This window comes from Anthonomus grandis, chromosome 12 (assembly GCF_022605725.1).
Source record: "Anthonomus grandis grandis chromosome 12, icAntGran1.3, whole genome shotgun sequence".
NCBI classification, from domain to species: Eukaryota; Metazoa; Arthropoda; class Insecta; order Coleoptera; family Curculionidae; genus Anthonomus; species Anthonomus grandis.
Window position 1 is genome coordinate 21,026,559 of NC_065557.1, and position 14,796 is coordinate 21,041,354.

General features: G+C 30.0%; 1 protein-coding gene across 3 annotated transcripts in view; it reads left to right on the forward strand.

The window, feature by feature from the left end:
- LOC126742875 (protein phosphatase 1 regulatory subunit 3B) overlaps positions 1–14,796 on the forward strand; it is an 84,509-nt gene that overhangs the window by 16,454 nt on the left and 53,259 nt on the right. Inside the window, exon 2 of one of the 3 annotated variants that reach the window (XM_050449722.1) lies at positions 9,691–9,776. The exons of the other annotated variants lie outside the window; for them this stretch is intronic. The gene's annotated coding sequence lies outside the window, so the exon portion shown is untranslated. The remainder of the gene's footprint in view (positions 1–9,690; positions 9,777–14,796) is intronic. 3 annotated transcript variants of the gene reach the window in all.

Consider the following 14,796-nt stretch of genomic DNA (forward strand, 5'->3'; position numbering starts at 1 on the left):
ATGTTTTAAATATAGTAAGCGTAAAAATAGAATAAGTTACGGTAGGTTCTGGTCGGTACAAGGATATAACATTATATTATGAGATTACGGGACAGATTGAGGTGTAGTAAATAAATATACCGATATATTTAATTATTAGTATATCAAAGGTTTCACTTGCGGTTTTATGATGATGTATGTAGTAGAGTGGCCCATTATGTTTAATTATATTATTATCGCGTTTATTTAAAGAAATGGCGTTTTAGAGAAGATGGATGAGATAATATTCTAAGTATCGTTTTATACATAATATTTTACTTTCGTTTGGTAATAGATCATGTAGCTCAGCACCTAAATAATATGAAAAGCGATCAAGTAAAACTAGATAAATTCATTATATAAAATTTCGAGATGTTTACAAAAAAATGTACTAATATGGCAACCGTCAATGTATCCAAATAAATTATATATAGTGTAGTAAAAGTTTTGATAATATAGAACTGAAAGACAATATTAGTAATATTGTATTTACTTACTTATAAACAAATAAAATAGAAATATATGCTCACAGGTTTGTTTTTTACTACAAAAAAATAGGGTTTTTTTAATTGTTACATGTTTATTCCTTATTTTCTTTACACTACAAACATAAAAACATAAATCGCTTTCTTTATTTTATGGATTTATCTGGTTTCGCTTGATCTACTTACCTTCGAGGTCAATTTTAAAAGAGACTTAGGGGGCTTTTGCTTCAATTTGAGTTCAACATTGGATTTATATGGTAAAATGAAATAGAAATAAATGAAAAACTAATTTTTGTTAAAAAGTGGATTTATATGGATTTGCTTGATCGCTCCTCATATATGGAATATATTTTTGCTTTTGCGATTAAATTTTCTACTGCAGGCAACTAATTTTATATTTATATTTACGTGTTATAATATTAAGTATGTATACATACAGTACAGTAACTATTTAAAGTATTCTCGAACGTTGTTAAAGATGTCGTTAAGTCCTAGATTCAGGCTGGATGGCTTACAAAGTAAAATCAAGGGAAAATAAATCGAGTAATCTCAACGGCAATACGATAGCAATTCAGTTCAGCAATCAGGAAACGTTTCATGTACCCTTACAAATACTTCTTGCCTTTAAAACTGCTGAAGATGGATACATAACCCAAGCAGCACATGAAGTCTACTACTAAAGAAAATTTTTGTATATTAGTTAAAATAATAGTTTATATGTATTAAATATATAAGTTTATATACACACATCGGAAAAGTCTAGGGATATTTTTATAAATTGACCTTATTTTTTTTAATTGTTCTGAATAAATAATAGCCGAATTATAGTAATTAAGACTCTTTTACTATACTAAAAAAATAACTAAAATTACAAAAATAAAGAACTGTCTATAACTAAAATTAAAAAAAAAATCTACAATTTCTTTAAAAATTTATTGTTTTTTATAATGAAAAAAAATGTTTTTTAAATTAGATACAAAAAAAATCTTTATAAAAAACGCAAATTAGTACAAAGTATGACCTCCACGCTGGTTTATGACGGCTATCTATTGTTCATAGACAAAATAACGTTGTCGATGTTTTGTTGGGGTAAGTTTGCCTATTCCGCTATCAGTCGCTCCCGGAAACGAAAGGCAGTGTAAATGTCACCCATCTGTGGAGTCATTCTTCGTTGGAGCATATCCCATACATGCTCAATTGGATTAAGGTCAGGAGATGGCATGGCAATACATCAATCCTCTCGTTCTCCAACCAGTCTCTCACTACGCGTGCGACATGTGGACGCGCATTATCATGCATTAGGTGGAAGTTTCGGCCAACAGCGCCAGCAAACGGATGAACAACAGGTTGAAGAATGGTATCGATGTACTGTTGAGCTGTAAGGAAGCGATCTGGAAAAACGAGGTCGGTTCTACCGCCCATCATTATTCCAGCTCATACCATAATTGTACCCCCTCTGTATGTATACACTTGCTGGACATGTCTTAACCGTTCTGCATTTCCAGATCGTCTCCATACCCTCACTTGACGTGAATCTGGATGAAATCCAAATCTGGATTCGTCGGTGAATAAAACTGTAGCCCAATCATGTTCATTCCAGTTTTGATATTCTTGGCACCATTCTAATCTCGCAGCGCGATTGCCTCTGGGAAGAGGTGGACATCTAAGTGGCCTTCGATTGTGAAGGTTGGCTTCATGGAGACGATTTCTTATAGTATCACGGCCTACGGTAATATTGTGTACTCTCTGCAAGTTGATAACCAATTCAGGAGCTGTAATGTTAGGTTGCCTTCTAGCAGTTAAAACTAAAAATCTATCTTGAGCAGCTGTCGTAGCGCGGTCACGTCCTGGATGTTGTTCAGCTGGATTTCCAGTTTCACGAAAACGCCGCCATAATCGACTTATAACGCTCTGAGAGACTTCTAGACGCTCAGCTACATCAATTTGCCGCATGCCTCCTTGAAGAAGTCCTACAGCTCTATTCATCTCGTCCAAAGTTAAATGACGTCGTTCCATAATAAAACACAATTTTTTTATTCACTCTGCAAAGCAGTAACTCTGTACCATGAACGAAAATGGTTTTTTCTGTTTTGTGAAAAAATTCCTAAAATATTTGTTATCAGTGTTAAGATTCTGTTTGTCTTACAGAAATCTACAGGATGAGCCAATCTTCAAATTTGATTTAAATTGATCACCAAAAAAATTTTTTTTATAATTTTATTATTTTATAAAAATATCCTTAGACTTTTCCAATGTGTGTATTTATACATATGTTCAATACGTACTGAAAAATAAAAATAAAATTATTAAATATATAGTTTATTTAAAATAATTCTATCATATAAAAAACCATATTTTATAAAAAATTTTATGATAAAATAAGTGCTTTGAGATACAGGTTTTATAAAACAATCTTATCTATCTATATATTTCTGCTGCTTGGAAGGGAGCTGAAATATTATATTTTCTTTTACATTAATATTAATAGTTTTTCATATTATGGAATATTATTTAAAGAAATCTCTTAATCACTCAATGAAATCGTTATAGCTTTCGCGATTTATTTAAAAGTAAGTAATCTTCCTTAGTTATCTAAAAAAAACTAGAGATTTAATTTAATTAAAAAACATCTTTTCCTCGGCCTCGGGAATCACCTCTACCCTGCCATATCTCTTTACAGAAATTGTTTGAAAACTATTTATATATATAAACTATATATATATAAACTATAACTAAACTATGCCTTTTGTGAGCTGCGTGCTGTGAGATGGATCCTAGAAATGACCTTAATAAATCGAATAGTTTCTTACAAATTATTATGCTGCGAGATCGTACTTAAAACTACATAGAACTATCAATTAAAATGTGATCAAATAAAAAAACTGAAAATAGTATTAGTAGGTAATATGAGTTAGGAGGCACACATATTTTATTAATAATGTACGCAGCATCATTTAAGGTATTTTTTTATCTTGAATATTTTACGAGGTTTTCCCTACACAATTTTAGGCTAAACAAATTCCAAATACCTTTAAACTCTTGTAATCGAAATATAAATATACCCAAACCGTATACATAAGAATATCCAACCGTTATAATACCTAGTATACCCAAACCGTTATCAAGCATCGACTCGTCTGACATCTCTGAGGATCTTTTTAATTTTTAAGTGTTTTTCTTCAAATACTCCCATTCAAGTGTCTTTTTTTCATCGTCATCTCATTAGATTAACAATGTAAATCTTTTACTAATGTTTATAAAAACTGCTAATTAAATAATTATGGAAAAAATATATCAAATAAATATATTTTTTTGCGAATCGGTCATCTGAGAAAACTTAAATAAAAAAAGTATAGTCGGTAGCTAGTAAGTACAGTGTGCTTACAAATGGGATCAAAGCTTAGTTATCCGTTTACGCTCAGACGTCGCGGGAATTCTGCCGGAGTAGGGCATCAAACTCTACGGCGAGTAAAGGAATTTTACTTGCAAAGGAATCGTTTACCAGGGAGCAATACGCTTTGTACCTTTGAAGCATATTATCGAAACATTAATATCGGTAACCGCCTATAGAGTTAATATCAGGCGGCAAATTTGATATGGTACCGTATTAAAATTAATACATTTTTTATTAATTGAGTATTACAAGTTTTACAAGAAATAGATGACACATTTTTATGACAGATGCTTTAAAAATAGAGTATGGCAGATAATAAACTACATCTAAGTTTACCGTTTACATGAAGTGAAAGTAGATCAACATAACTTGTAGTTAATTCTTCTTTTTAACTTAAGCTATATGGGCTATGATACCATTATCTTTTAACTTATTCTTCGGTTAAAGATAATAATTATGTGGGAACATTCAATCTAAAGAATGTATAGAACTCTTTTGACGCCCTTTTAACTACTACAGTCCACGCACCCAGTCACAATAGAAATACGCATTAACAATCATTCAAAGCAAAGACAATACCTCTTCTTTTAAATTAATTATCAGTTTTACCAAGCAATCTTCACGATTGGCACGAAGAAATACCAATAATATTCAAATAGGGAACGTCGTTTAAAAATTCGAGAGAAATTTTAAACTTTTATGAATAGAAAGCAAGATAATGGACACATATCTTGATGTTGGACTTTCATAATATCACCAGTTCTGCCAAGAAATGTTCACTGCCTTGCTTTAGTACAAAGTGTATGATTAGAGAGGGAAGTGTGTAATAAATTCTTAAAAATCTCAACGAATAGACCAGCCATTAAAGCACCCTTAAGCTCTCCTCATCAATATGTTTAACGCAGGACCTGATTAAGCTTCATTGAGTACAGGAAGAATATTTAAAATTAAATAATTATGTATCACTCGGAATGAAACCTAAGCCCTTGTGTATTCAAGACGTTACGCGCACAGTAAGAAAAGTAAAATCTTTTGACAGGTAGGTCAATCACAGCAAATATATGTTGGGCAACTGAGAAGGCTCTACTGGTTTTTGAAGCAACTTTTTTAAACTTTGAAACTGTAAAAGAAGATACATTAAAACTAAAATTTTAATTTAAATAGGATCAATCTGGTCTCTAGTTTTAATAAGACTCAATTTAGTTTGCATGTATTGTCGAAAACAATAACCTTTAATTATTATATCTATTTTTGATAGATAACCTTGATAAGAATGTGTGAATGAGTGGTGAATCAGTCATCTTCACTACTAATTTTAATTAATTCACTACTAATTTCTACTAAGTGTATACGTTACAGTGTCTCCATTACATAGATAATATTACTTTTATGATTAACTTTCTGTATCCTTTTTATTCTATTATCTTTTAATTTTATTTTTCCTAAATATACAGGTTAAGTTAAATTTGCCTGCTACGAAACTTAAAACTTTGGCCGCAAATTTAGCATTTAATATTCGTTTTTAAGAAGGTGTTAAAATTAATCTTTTTTAAATCTATGTCTTAGAGAGCGCCACCAGCACATTTGGATTTTTTTTTTAAACTCCGTAACTTTCTTAAGCTTGGCATAGTTTTTTTTTTAAATATGCATTGTGCATAATATTTGTTAGGGAGATAAAAAAAGTGTTGCTGGTCGCGCTCCCTATGACATAATTTTAGAAAGGGTTAATTTTAACATTTGCCATATAAAAAAACCAAATCTTGTCATAATTTTGTTAAAAACGAATCATTAGTTTATTTAATCTGAGTACCTTTGGTTGTTTTATTAATTGATTCACCAAAAAATTCATAAAGAAGCCATTGGGTGAATCAACTAATAGATATTTTTTCAGATAATCCTAAGCTATATCTTAAATTATTAAGTGTGAAACCTAACACTACATTATAAAATATGCATATATTTATTGTGTATGAACAACTTACCTATATTATCAGATTCCAAGTAAAAAATATATAATTGATAAAACTGCTGTGAACAGAGATAGCAAGGCAATGAGGTGGAGGTATATACATAATACGGAATCAATAAAATATCAATAAATATTATATTGTCTTCTTTGTCCCGTAAATTATCGCCAAATAAATAATAGTGGTTTGGTATAATCTCGGAATGCGATATGAATGCGCATACGTATACAAATACACTGGTTTAACACTTTCTTAATCAACGGTTATAAAAATCAAAAGACGTATAATTCAGAAAAAAACCTCTGGTTCCCAAAATGGAGAGTGGAATTTGTGACTTAAGGGAAATTGGAACCCTTAAATTATTAAGACATGATTTAAATCTTTAGAATTTAAATCAAGTACGTCTTTCTCATCTGATTTTTAGTTTTACATTTTAGAGAATAATAAAAAGAAAATGTTGGATATTGTTGAAAATAATTCTTTCAGGTGTTAAAACTTGATAGTTTTTCCAATATACACTATTGGACAAAAGTAGAGAAACTTTTTAAAATTCCTTATATTCAAAAACCTTCTGGATTTACATTATTATTTCCTAAAAATATTGTCGCTCTTAACAACGGAGTTTTTTTCCATCACATTCCATATTCCTTTTATTAGTTGTTTATTAATAGCATGAAATATTTTATAACGAAACGAACGGAATTTAGTATTTATTTCGCTTTACGTGATATCTGTTAATAGTTTTTTCAGTGAATATGCCTCGCGGAAAATATATGTCGGAAGATCTTCGTACAAAAAATAGTTGATGCACACAAGAGTGGTGCAACAATTTCTAATTTTAAAACATGAAATTCGTTCAAGAGGATTAAAAAAATGGCCCCCGAGAAAAACAACCAAAAAACATTGAAATTTAATTAGTTCTAAGACCATACAAAAACTAAGTCTAAGGGAAGCAGGATTATTTATAAGAAGAGCCGCTAAAAAACCGCTAATCAGCAGGAAGACCAAGAAGCCCCGACTCTAAAAGAGTTAAAGTAAAAATATTTGCATTGGACAAGGACAGGAAAAAAGTTCTTTTTACTGATAAAAGTAGATTTAATTTATTTGGGTCTGATGAAATATCGTGGATACATCGCCCAGAAAGCAAAAGATTTGATCCAAAGTATACGAAGTGTACTGTAAAGCATGGTGTTGGATCCTGTATGATATGGGGTTGCTTTTCTAGGTATGATAGGGGACCATCACATATTGTTGAGGGTATTATGGATCGATTTGGGTATTTAGATGTTCTAAAGAATGTAATGCTACCATTTTCTGAGGATAATTTACCAATGACTTGGATATATCAGCAGAATAACGACCCTAAACGTCAATCAAAGGTAATTCAAGAATGGTTTTTCTCGGAAAGGCTATGGACTTTCCTGGATAAAGTCCCGATCTTAACCCTATTCAAAACCTCTCGGAGCAACTAGACCGGCATATAAGACAACACCAGATTAGCAGAATTTTTGGTATATTAGAAGTTTTGCAAGAATTCTGGAATTCTATTGGAGAAGGAACCATTATGAAACTTTTGAAATCCATGCCAAACCGATGTCCGAATAAGAGAGACTACTATTAATTTAAATACTTTAGAAATAAGTACTATGTTGAAATATTTAGTAAAAAAAATTTGTTTCTCTGGTTTTGTCCTTAGGGTATTTTGTTTATTTAAATCAAATCTTTGGTTTTCGTTATATATAGTTTATTATTGTACCGAAATAAAATCTTCAAAAATATTATTGACTGCATTACGCTCGGCGTATTCAAATAATACCTAATTTTTAAAAGTTTCTTTATTTTTGCCCGATAGTGTATAATCAGTAATGGTTAAATAATTTTAAATAACCCTGAAATAATATTTTCTTAATTAAGAATATTTATGGAATTTAAAACAGAAATCTGCAATTTCTCATGCCTTAGTTTTAATTTTGATTGAGATATTAATAGATATTCCGAGAAAACTTTAATAATTTGCTTTCTTTTTTAATCGTATTTAAGATAAATTGTAAAACATCAACTTACCGTTTCTCATGGGCGCCATATCGAATATTTTTAATTTTAAGTAGTTAATGGAATTACTCTTTCAATAGTGTATTACACATGCATTTTGGGTTTTGCTCACTACCGACGGTAGGCACTAATTAAATGTTTGATGTACATCATTGCAAAATGTGAATTAATAGAATATTTAATATATGGTGCATATAAACTATTAAAATGTTGGCACGGAAACAGTATAATAGTATCTACCTCTACTTTCCATTATTAATCTAAGCCTACAAACTTTACCCTATATGTCAGATTGGCTTTAAAGTAATGTAATTAATTTTTTTAAAGAAGTATATGAAATAATCAACCTGTTTGCTGTCTTTTCTGTACTGGATATCTTTAGATAACCTTATTTAATAGTTGGCACTATTATATGTTTATATTAGCTCTATTATTTTAAATTATCATTAATAGCAATTATTATAAAGCCGATAATTCTGAAAATGGACATTTTGCTCATGATTTCAATATATACATGGATATTAAATGTTATTGGAAAACTTTGAGAGTAACATTGTATAGTAGGGCTATTTGAATAAGGAAAATTTCAATAGCCAAAAGATATTAGGCTGGACCTCCGCTCATGAATAAAATTATAGTAAAATGTGCTTCTATTATTAACTCGCAGTTTGAAAACTCCCGCATTGATAAGAACGTGGGTGTTATGTAATTTATTGGATTCGTCTGACAGAGATCTATATCTAGCTTTAAGAATTTAGGAGTGTAAAAAATACTATTAATAATAAGCTTTATGCTTCTCAAACTCAAGCTTAATTATTTTATCGTTAAGTTTCTTATATTTTTAATCTCATTTAACAATTTTTTTTAATTATAATTATAAATCATATTATTAATATATTGTATAGTACCGTAATTTAATTTTTTTACTGTCAATAAATGAATGTTAAAATACCATCATGGGATGTATAGCAAATCAACAATTATAACTAAAAAACCATTGCGTATCTATTGTTAGTAATAAGAAAAGTAACTCAAATGTGCCATTTATTTTAAAATTGGGTTACACAAAAAAATCTAGAAAAACCATTTCCTAGATTTTAATTTCGTTCAATTATCTTAGAAACGCACAAAATGTTAAAATAAATATAAAAAAGCATTTGAAGTGTTTAAAAAGCGTAATTTTAACTTGGGTGAATAGAGAAGCTGGATAAAAATAAAAAGAAAAATCTAATTCCGTTATTTGTTTTAGATATATTTTAATATGATCTAATATGATAAATAATAAACTTAACCGATTATAAAATTAGTACTGTTAAAAGCTTCTCGAGAGAAATCAGAGGCATCTTTAAAAGTCACCAATTTCTTTTATATTTATTTTAAAAGAATAAGCGGTGGAAATCTATGTATATGTAGATATAACATTACTGAGGTTAATAAGGAGGTTAAACTGAGGAAATAACACCTGACAGTGATACATTTAGTCATTTAATTTGAAAATTAATAAAATATTTTGAAATTGCAGTTTTTAAGATAATAAAAAATATTTTTGAAGTTTTAGCTTCTTAACAATTTTCTTTCTATATACGAATTTGCAGATAGTTTAAATCTGGTTCAAATATGCCTTATTTGCAAAGGATGAAATAATTACATACAACCCAAACCAAACGCAGTACAGTTAATTTATTTTACTTGAGGTAATAATTTTCACTATATATTACCATATACCTGTCTAAATTATTTTTGAATAAAAGCCTTATTTCTACTCTACATTTAGCCACCCACCACTTGACAAATGGTACGTTTGTTGACCCGAGAATAAATCTGCTGTCACCCCATGTCGGAAACAGATATTAGATTCTGGTAGGCATAAATGCATGTCTGTTTATTATAATATTTTAGCTAGACGTATTATAAGTGTTCTACCTACTATTGGGTTTGACTGGGTGGGTGCAGTGACCAGATTAAGTTACTTTTTATCACGTACTAGTCCGTCTGGGATACGTGGGAGACCCTATTGAAACCGTAAACATTCCAAGCATTTAGCCTATGGTTATCGTTCGGCTTCAAAAGGAAATTTACAAAACGTGATGACTTCTGCTTTAATGACCTACCAAGAGTTTTGATGCAGAAGAAAGTTTTTAAGCAACAATAAGATTGATGTTTTTAATTGAGTTAATGATATATATCTTATTAGAATGACCTTTTCGCCGGTTGACTGTATAAAATTATATCTACAAATATGGTACTTTAACATTAAACAAACTTATTCCGAAATAATCAATTTGTAGAGGACTATGAAATGAAAACAAATATATACAGAAAAAAAATTATGAATGTGTCCTTGACATAAAACAATTGGACAACTAAAATTATAACATTAATAAAATTTTTAAAAAATCGTTTATTTATCAGAAGATATGCTTGACAATTCTTACACAAAAAAAAGATAAATATTCCAAATAAATATATATAAATATATATATATAACTTTGTTAAAAGTTTCGTCCTAAATTTCCTCACAGGTTGACATTTGAATGGCGGATTGTTTACTTTAGCATCAACATAAGCAAAACTACTTTGGATAAATGCAGAGGATAGTATTATTAAACTGACTACCTTTCCTTCTAGCTTATATTCTAAACAACATATTTCTGTGAAAAATAAGTATGATAATGTTCATAATGATTCTTGAATAAAAACCTCTTAGGAATCGTGTTAGTGCATTGCAAATATATACCGTAAACATTTTATTGTCTTTTTCTCAAGGGTAAAGAATCTCTTCCATTGGAGGGATTAAGCAGCCAAAGACACTTGATCAATTTGACATTTAAAGTAAGTCTTTATAAGGTGTAATTTATATTGATATATATTGATATTGATCTTTCAGATAACTCTACAATAAAACATATTGTATAAAATTTCACAATAGCATTTTGTTAAGCATCAAATTATACCTTGCTGGAATTTTATACATGAGGATGGTAAAACCCCTAGGACAAATCCAAATATCATTTGCGTGCTTGTATTACATATTACTGTACAAGTAATTGCATGTACGCACGTATGTACAGGGCGGGCATTTTATAAAGGAATTTTTTTCATTTTTTATAGGGTCTATAATTTTTCTCAGCAACTACCAGCTATTTTAATAAATTTAAGTTCAAAGTCTTTTAGCCTTTAACAAAGTTTGATTTTATTAAGTTTTTTGTATATTTTGGTTTTTTGTTTGTTGAAGGTAGATATCAAATCTGTTATTTTAAATGGGATACCCTAAATATTATATCAGCTTTTCATTCTTTTATTCAATAAAAGTTTTTTTTAATAATAGAGAGGTATATACAAGTTTTTACCCTTTTTTTCAATTTTTATTAAAACCGGTTTTGTATTGAACAATATGTGGTACTAAAGCAAAGTAGCTTTCATAACTAATAATAATGCTGATTCAATTTTCACAAGATTTAACTAAACTTTGTTTTATTTTTTAATGGGACACCTTATACCTACCTATTTATCTTTCTAGGCCTTATTTCTAGGCGTTTTTAGGGAATTAGATAGAAAACTTGTTATATTCAATAGTATAACAAATTTTCTATCTAATTCCCAACAAAAAAATAACTGTATATACAAAATATTATAAAATAAAACTTCGCTTTCACGTAAAATGCTTTACACTAAGCCATTTAATGGTGTGTCATGGCATATATTGGCAATCAACAAATGCTATTTTGTAATTTGTTAATAAAAGCCTCTTTTTAAGGGAATTCTCTTTTTAAATTCATCTTTTTAAGGGAAGAGATTCGCGAATTCTCTTATTACTATAAATATACCTAATGCCAAATTTATGTAAATCACTCCATAAGATATCTTTTATTTCTATAATATAACTAAATATTTATTCAAACATGTGGTAATGCATTTAAAGTGCGAATACCTTCGTATAAGTCTTTTGCAATGCGGTTAGTATGTAGGTATGTACTTTGCAGAAGTTAGAATATTGATTAGATCTAACATTTAACTGTGAAAGTTTAACATTCGCTCTAAGTAACATTCTAAATATGCTGGTTGCAAATTATGTTCAATTTCAAATTTAAAAACTATAGATTTGCCTTCTACTACCAGTATATTTCATATGTTCTTATTCTATTAAATTACAAGCTGATATCTTTAATGGCAATAACGTAAGAGATTTAAGGAAATGTTTGAGCTTTCCTTTTTATTTTGTCGAAAAAAATAATTCATCTTGGATAAAAGCCAAAAAAAACTTTTTATGAAAAAATAATTTAAAAATTTATGTTTTTAACCAAAAAACAATCTAAGTCGCCATTAATATCATTTTAAGTCCAAAATAATTTGAGTGCATACTTCTCGTAAGGCTACAATTTTTGCGTTATTTCAAGACAATCAATTCAAGGCGGATTACCTATAAACTAAATGCATACCTAGACGAATTACTTTTTAATTTGTAAAAAAAAAACATTATTTTGTCCAAGGAAAAAATGAATATTTAGAAATGTAATATTTTTTAAAATTGAAATGTATATTATTGATTTATTTGGGACACAAATAGATAAATTCACTACAGTATCCACTCTTTGACAATCCAACTTCCCGTATTTTACATGACGAAAATAAAGACATTATTCTATTAAGTACAAATACACCTGCAATTAACCAAAAAGAAACTAGACTTATAAAAGACATCTCTTCAATATACCCTTCAAGGGTTTCAAATCATTTTGAGAATAAAAAAATAAATAACTCTATTGAATAAACAGCTCTCGCTATGTATTTATTCAATATATATTTTTTATGATTATATACTTTGTTAACCAGACTGCAACAACTCTTAACTTTTTGTTTAGAAGGTAAAATTTGCTTTTTAATGCATGTTCCTATTTCCCTTACAGTTATGTTGATATTTTTTTTGGCTTAATAAACGTTTTTATTATTTTATTCTGTATTGTAACATTTTGCAAATTGGTGAAAATTGTGAACTGTTTATTTCCCAGTATGGTATATAAAAAAAGGAAAAGATATTTGTGCCTAAGCTGTCTAGGTAAAAATTAAAGTATACATGTTGGACAAACTCATGAGAGTCAACCCTATTATTTATTATTTTATGCAAAATATATAATATCGGCTAGTTTCCTTCTGTTTTCAAGAATCCATATTTTAAAATAAACTATAATTTAAAAAAAATATTTTACTTCATATAATTAAAGCAAAATTCAATCTATAATAGACAAATGCGTAATAGAGGGAAAGATATGATAAAGCATTTTTCATATACCTGTTATCTATTAATAAATCCGTGTATTTGTAATCATCCCGGAACCAAGTAATTAGCACGTTTATCAGATTATTATTTATTGTCAAAGATATCTCTTATTTTCAGACCACTTACTCTCTGTATCCTCTTTACAACTGAGTTAATCATGAAGTAATTTTAATCAATTTTGTTTTTATTTCTTTTAAAAGAAATACAATAGCATTTACATTTATTTAAGTTTCTTAGATTTTTTTTTGTTAGTCAGAAATTATTGAATCCAACCAATGTAAATATTTTCAGATCACTTGCATAGAGAGCCATTTTACAATAATAAAAATATTGGGAAATATCATTGATACAGATTATAAGCCCCAATAACCTTGAGGTACTCCAGATATTATAGAAATTGTGTTAAACATAGTTCGATTTATGTAAACATTATCATTAGATAAATACGAGGCAATTTTTTTTAAATCAGATTTCTTTTGTTTACATATAATATGGGTAGTAGTAGTAGTAGTATAGTAAGGGTGAGGGAGCTAGAGCTCGGCAATTAGGCCTAAAAGACCCTTTTCGCAAACCCCAGAATCGCTCACCCCTACACCCCCATTCCCAATGCATGGTCTTCACTGAGTCAGCCCGTTCTCTTAATAGAGGCTTGCAGTCTGTATCAGTGCAGACATTTAAGATTTTTCCGTTGCAGTATCGCGTAGCTCTAAAAATGTTCCTTCTCAGGCGACCCCACCAATCACAAATTCCTAACATGTGGTATGAAGTTTCCTCTTCTAGACCGCAATTTGGACAGAGTTGACTTTCTTTCATACCAAAACGATGTACATGCCTGTTTAGGCAGTTATGCTCAGTTAGACTTCCCACCAAGTTTTTGAACCATTGTCGGCTCTTTGATAGGAGTCGCCTTACTGTAGAGACGCCATGATCTGGTATCATCTCCTTGGTCTGTCTATATCCTTTTGTTCTTCTCCAATTTTTCCTTGTTTTTCCAGTCCCAATTATTAAGTTCCTGGGAAAAGTTTTTAGTAAAAACAGTTAAAGACAAGGCTCGAGACTTACGAAGGGGCTAACGGAATCTTGTCTTGCTAGTTCGTCAGCCCTATTATTGCCCTCGACATCCTGGTTTCCTTGAACCCACCTCAATATTCTTTGTGTGCTGCCAGTCTTTCCAATAGTTCTCTGCACTCCTAGACTAGCGCGGAGTTGTCCCTGGGCTTTTAGATCGCCTTGACTATCAGAGTAGATATAAACACTCACTATCTTCCAATACTTTCCATTTGTTTGCAATTTCAAGTAAAGCAAACACCTCTTAAAAAACTTTATTGTTTCCCTAGCGGAAAGGATTCTCCTATGTTCGTTGCCATTCTGTCCACTCCTGCCCCGGCTTGGTGTACAATTCACTGACTTAGTGCCTTCCACCCATGATCAATCTGTTTACCAGGCTTGAAAGCCGTTTAGCTCTTTGACTTGGTTCGTTGTCCATTTTTCCCTTGTCAGGATTTCTACCCGAAACCCTTTCTTTAACCAAAGTTTGCCACTCGCTGCAGTACATCTGGATGTCAGAATTGTTATGTTCATACACATCCTGCGTGCGATCTA